Source organism: Acanthisitta chloris, unplaced genomic scaffold, assembly GCF_000695815.1.
Source record: "Acanthisitta chloris isolate BGI_N310 unplaced genomic scaffold, ASM69581v1 scaffold2780, whole genome shotgun sequence".
Classification (NCBI taxonomy): domain Eukaryota; kingdom Metazoa; phylum Chordata; class Aves; order Passeriformes; family Acanthisittidae; genus Acanthisitta; species Acanthisitta chloris.
Window position 1 is genome coordinate 139,308 of NW_008650928.1, and position 6,124 is coordinate 145,431.

Here is a 6,124-nt window from a genome sequence, read left to right on the forward strand (position 1 = left end):
TATACCTAAGGACAGTTGTTGACAAGTCTAAAGTCAGACATTTGAGTAGAAAATATTGGGAAATGCAGGTTTTATTGCCAGTGTCAAGTCCCATTTTTTTTCTTTTGGGAATAAACAGATTTTCACAGATAGAGTTAAAACTACACGACAGCTAAAATGTTGGAAGTAGCAAAGCTTTTGTGTATATTACTCTGCGTTACTTGGTGGTCTGAATGGTAGTTATATAATAAAATAATGAAGTGATATTGCTTTATTTATGTTCAGTTGTCAAGGAGAAGGAATGACACTCTCTGAACTATCCAGCATGCCTCCCAGGCTTTGTGATTAACAAAGCCAATTGCTCAAGATTTCTGGAAGTACCTTGCCACCTGTATTACGAAATCTCTCTCTCTAAAAAATTCCATTATGAAACAATTTCCATTAAGACATAGATTCTTGCTCTTTTCCAAAGAGATAGTGTGGCTGTAGTGAGCACAGGTTGCAACCTTGTTCTGCACCTTGTGCATGGTTTCTGCTTCAGAGGGTTTTCACTTCCAGTTGTGATGCTGTTTATGGTTTGTGAGCTAGATAAATCTGTAACAGTGCAGATTAGCTTGCTCCTTTGTTATCTCTCAATACTATAAACATTAATATCCTTCAAGAATAATAAACTGTTTATTGTTATTTATTGTGACTCTCAGTAGAGATTCATCCAGATATAGGACAACAGATATCTCCAAGCAGCACAGCACAAAAGGAAAAAATATAAAGAAGTTATGGAATTTTCCACAATGTAGCTAATAAAAAGAAGGTAAAAGTCTGAGCTTTCAAACTTGCATTTCTATGACATTATCTGAAATCAAGGCTGAAGGCTGCCTTCTCTTCAGAAACAGAGAGGGAGGTGCTGATCTCTTCTGCCTGGGATCCAGTGACAGGATACATGGGAATTGTTCAAAGCTAACTCAGGAGAGGTGCTGACTGTATATTAGGAAGCATTTCTTTACTGAGAGGGTCATCAAACAGTGGAACAGGCTTCCTAGAAAGGTGGTCAATGGCCCAAGCCTGTCAGTGCTTAAGAGGCATTTGGAAAATGACCTTAACAACATTCTTTAACTTTTGGTCCACCCCAGAGTAGTCAGGCAGTTGGACTAGATCATCACTGCAGGTCCTTTCCATTTGAGCTATTCTATTCTATTCTATTCTATTCTATTCTATTCTATTCTATTCTATTCTATTCTATTCTATTCTATTCTATTCTATTCTATTCTATTCTATTCTATTCTATTCTATTCTATTCTATTCTATTCTATTCTATTCTATTCTATTCTATTCTATTCTATTCTATTCTATTCTATTCTATTCTATTCTATTCTATTCTATTCTATTCTATTCTATTCTATTCTATTCTATTCTATTCTATTCTATTCTATTCTATTCTATTCTATTCTAATATCTGAATTATCTGAGTTAGAGCTTTTGCCAGGCAGTTGGCAGTGTCTTTCACAGTAAGGTTTTCCTCCCACTTAATAAAGGAGAGCAGTGCTGATGTTAGCTGTGTTTAAGATGCTTTTATTGTGGTGTCATCAAGTCAGCGAGTCTAGATTTTATTCTCCCAATCTTCTATTCAGTGTTTGAATACTGCATTATTGCCACAGTACATAAAGTTCCTACATTTTCAAATTTTTGATTTATTTTCATCTTAAAGATTTTAATATATCATTAAAATAATTTGCACAACTATAATTCTCACTTGTTTCGAGGTTGGATAGACTTCATGCAACTTTATCACCCACCAGAGTTATCTGCACATCCTTCATACCAACAGGCCAGTGGGCAAGAATGGCATCATCAGAAAAAATTGGGACATTAACCTCACACAGTCATTGAAAATGGAGTCTCACTGAAAATGGAGTCTAGATTTAAATTATATTCTTACTTCAAGCTTGTGAATCTAAAAATCACTGATTACTCTAAAATGCCAAATCAGAGCCCACAGCCCAGTCCTTCTCTCTGGAGAAGTTAGTGGTGAGCTTGTGACAGTGCTTTTATATTTCTTTTCTTTTCTTCTTTCAACTCTGAGCCCAGTGACTGCTTTTAGCAGTGCTTTTAATGGATCCTTTGAAGTCTGACACTTCTATTATAAGAGCTAAATCGGGAGACATTTAACACCCCCTATTTCATTTTCACTATTAAAAAAAAGAGTGTTAAATACAAGGAAGCACCGGTGAATGTCATATCTAGACCCACAGGGGACTGATTTTATTGATGGTGGCTCTGTGAAGTGGCAATTCAGTGCTCCATCTCCCTCTCATCCAGCTGAGGGATACAGGAGGTGGCTCTGGTCTTACCCATTGCCTTCCTGTGGCTTCTGCTGCCCTAGCTGCTCCACTGTGTTTTGTCCACATTAACAGTAAACATGTTTTCCAGTTAAACTTGTTTCATCCCAGAAGGCCTAGCAGATTGCTGTGACTCCTTCCCTGTCTCAGACTGCTTCTCACAGGATCCAAATCTGCAGTGAAACATCCTCCTCCCAGCAGTCAGGATCTGCACCTTGCTCTGTTGCTGGAGTCCAATCTGATGGCTGAGGTTCAGTGCCCTATGGAAAACATCTCTTCAACTGACAGGTTTTCTGTCTTCAGTATAAATGTATGATGCTCAGTCTTTCCCACTAAATCCTCACTTTAGGTATTGAAATTAACAACTATCGTCATAATCCTGCAACTGCCATATCCAGAGTACAATAATGGGATTGCAAATGGAAAACAAAAACAATGAAAACAAAATTTAATGAGTGGTCAATAATTTCACAAAAAATTGCAATGAGCCACGAGGAAAAACCTCATTGAAGAGTCATAAAGATTTTTAAAACACTGGTTGTATCTTCTGAAGTCAAGCACAAAGAAAGTCTGTCTAGCAAAGATGAAGATTGCCAGGGATCAGCAAAGAGCTGACAAGGATGGCAGAAGTAATTCCAAAAGACAATGCACTTTATGTTCCTTAACTTCCAAGTGATAAAGAATCCACTAGAACAGTAGTGTGAAATAACTCCCAAGTATCAGCGCAAAGGACTCTGCTGTAATTTTCCCGTCCTTTCGCAGGTAAAAATAGAGTCATTATGCTGTTATAAACACATCTGTTTAGAAACCCTTCAAGGGAAAAATGCACAAGGAGGTAGAGGAAATCATAGCCTGTATTCAGTTTGGTTTTAGTTGGATATGCTCTTCTCAAAGTATTGTACTTAACAACCAAGGGCAAAACAAGGACCATCAGAGAGAGAACAGTCGTGACTCAGTTTAGGCTCCAGAAGCAAGATTGACTCTGAGCCAAAGATTATGGGAAATCCAGGTTGGTTTTCTTTGCTTGGTTGATTGTTTTTATATATGTCTGCAATTGCTGCTTGGAGCCACCTGTATCTGATTAGGACTGTCAAGTCACCATGGCATCCAAATGGATTCAGCTAACAGGGTACGCGTGGCTTTGCAAATAATGATGTTAAGTTGTCAGAGAAGAGATCATAACCCCTAGAAATGTTATATTGCTCTTTTTCGATGTTTTGATTTTTATTTTGCCCTCATACTGTTGTTAAATTCATATGAACTTGAATGGTATTTCAATTTGGTGAAAACTTAAATTATAAATGAATTCATGCAGCTGGAAAGAAATCATCTCATACAAGTGTCATGTTTGAAGTATTGAAATAAGGGAATTTTAACTCGCTCTCAAGCAAGACATAATTATTGAGAGATGTTCAGTAGTGTTTGTAACACATACTAATGTAAAGAGACCCTGTGTGGCTCAGGCCTTTCTTCATATGGTACTTGAACTACCCTCCTTGGATTCCACTTAACTTTTTTTGGGTCCTTGTGTGACAAGAAAACCCCACACTTGTGCTCACCCCTATGTACCAGACTGATTCATAGACCTAAACTAGATTTTTAATTAAAAATGAGAATTTACCAGGCTCTTTTCCACTACTCCCTCATTCTTGGTTCTTGCATCAGGTTTCCCCACAACTCCTGTAATATTACTGGCAGCAGCTGTGTACCTCAGTGGAAGGTCAGTCACTATATCCAAACCGTGGCCAGTCCTGCTCTGGTGTTTCCCTGGGTAATTTTTCTCCTCAGCCACTTTTTCCCCTAGATTTTTTTCAGATACCTCATTCATCCTCTGTCTGAGGAGCTGCTGGTCACAGCCTGCATCCCTGTGTCTGAAAGGACCTCACCATTGGTCCCTGGGCTGGAAGCCTTGGCTGCTTCTTCTGCTGCAACTCCCTCTCCCTACTCTGCCCACCATCTCATCCTTTGAAGAGAAAGAATTTTCACCTTTATTTAGCATCCCTACCACCCTCACCCCCTGATGCCTTTGAAGGTCTCTCATTGCTAAATCCACCCTGCTAAGGGTATTCTCTCCCTCCTACTCAGATGGTCCTTGCTGCCTCTTGAAACAGCAGCTCATGCAAAAACAGGCTTACACTGCAGGCACAATCATGTTACAAGTGAGAATTGTGACTGTCTCCAGAGGTCCCAACATCACTCTATCCCCTGTCATCACTGCAACCCTGTTAGAGTTAAAATGCTGAAGGGACCTGTTCCCACCAGCCTCACCATGGACTCCCAAGGGCAACACTAAGCACAGACACAGTGGAAACCTGCTGGAGCTGGCAACACACATTTCTGAGCTGGTCTACAAAGCTCTCTAGGTGCTTGGGGAAAGGCTGGTTTACATCTGACAAGAGCAGGGAAAGGCAGTGTTTGGTGTCTGCTGCAATCTGCATATTTCTGCACCTCTTATACAGCAGCAAGCCAACGTGAGTCTCAGTTATGAGTCTCTTGAAAAGGGATTTGAATGCAGAACTAGAGTTGTGTCATGGCAAAAGCATATACAGAGAGATTGCCATTTCCCAATTTTTATTTTTCTGCTGAAAGACAATGGCAGAAATCACTGACATTTATGCTGCAGAGTCTGGTGAAATGGGCAAAAATAAAGTCCTTACACAAATGGAAGTGCATAGATAAATAGACAGACAGACATATAGATGTATGCATGCATACATGTATCATGATGAACAGGATGTTCTTGATTTCTGCAAAACTCTGAGTGGATATGAGAACAGCAAGGGTTTTTCAGGGTAAGAGGAAGGAAAGACTCCTTGGGTGTCCAGTGCATGACAGGGTAAGCAGGACTACTTGGAGGTGCTGAGCACTCCCAGCTCCAGCAGCAATAAACATGCTGAGATATGTCAGCCTCCATCCTGGGCCTGAAGCCCTCCATGTACTGCTTTGTCCTGGCACAAGCACCAGCAGTGCTGGTCACAGGTGGTGCTATTTGTAGGGGAAATGGGAGCTCACTCTTGCCCCTTCTTCATTGGGAGCACAGGGTACATCTGACATGGGAAGGTAGAGGTATAAAATCTATATGATTGTGTGCACCATGAAAATAGAAAATAAGTTGAGCAGTTACTCAGAAATCCTAAATATCTTCTCTCAGGAAGAAAGTACCTTATGCAGCATGGCAAAAGGCAGCCTTTCTCCTGCAGATTCAGACTGGGCTCACAAAGAAAAAAGCCCCCAAATATCTGTGAGGAAAGCCAACTTGCTTATCCACTCCTCACCTCCATGTAACCTGCAGCCTGCAGCACATCCACTTTCCATCAGAAAATTCAGCACTGGTTTTCTTAGTTCCTAGAATTTCCAAGAGTTTTTTTCTTTGACTTTCAATAAGGATTGCAAAGAAGCATTCTTTTCCCCAGCTTGTCATTTTTGCAAATCTCTCTGAAATGAAATGCCTTCACACAGACTGCTGATACAACAGAGAGCAGTATTTAAAATGCCCATGAAACTCCCTTGCTTGGCACAAAGAGTCTCCTGGTGGATATGGCAAGTGTACTACTCAGCTATGAGTTTAAAACATTTTCAGTAAAGCAACTGAGTCATTTTTGCCAATGACACTTGGTATTCCATCTGTGCAAATCCCATCTGTCTAATTTAGATCAATCCACTTAAATAACATTGCTGGCTGTCATGCCTTTGAGAGATTTTCTCCCTTCTTCCAACATGTCAGAGCCTGCGGTCAGAGCGCTGAGCAATGGGAGAGCCAACAGTTCATCATATCAGAGTTTTCACTCTCACACTGAAGAATAAGCAAG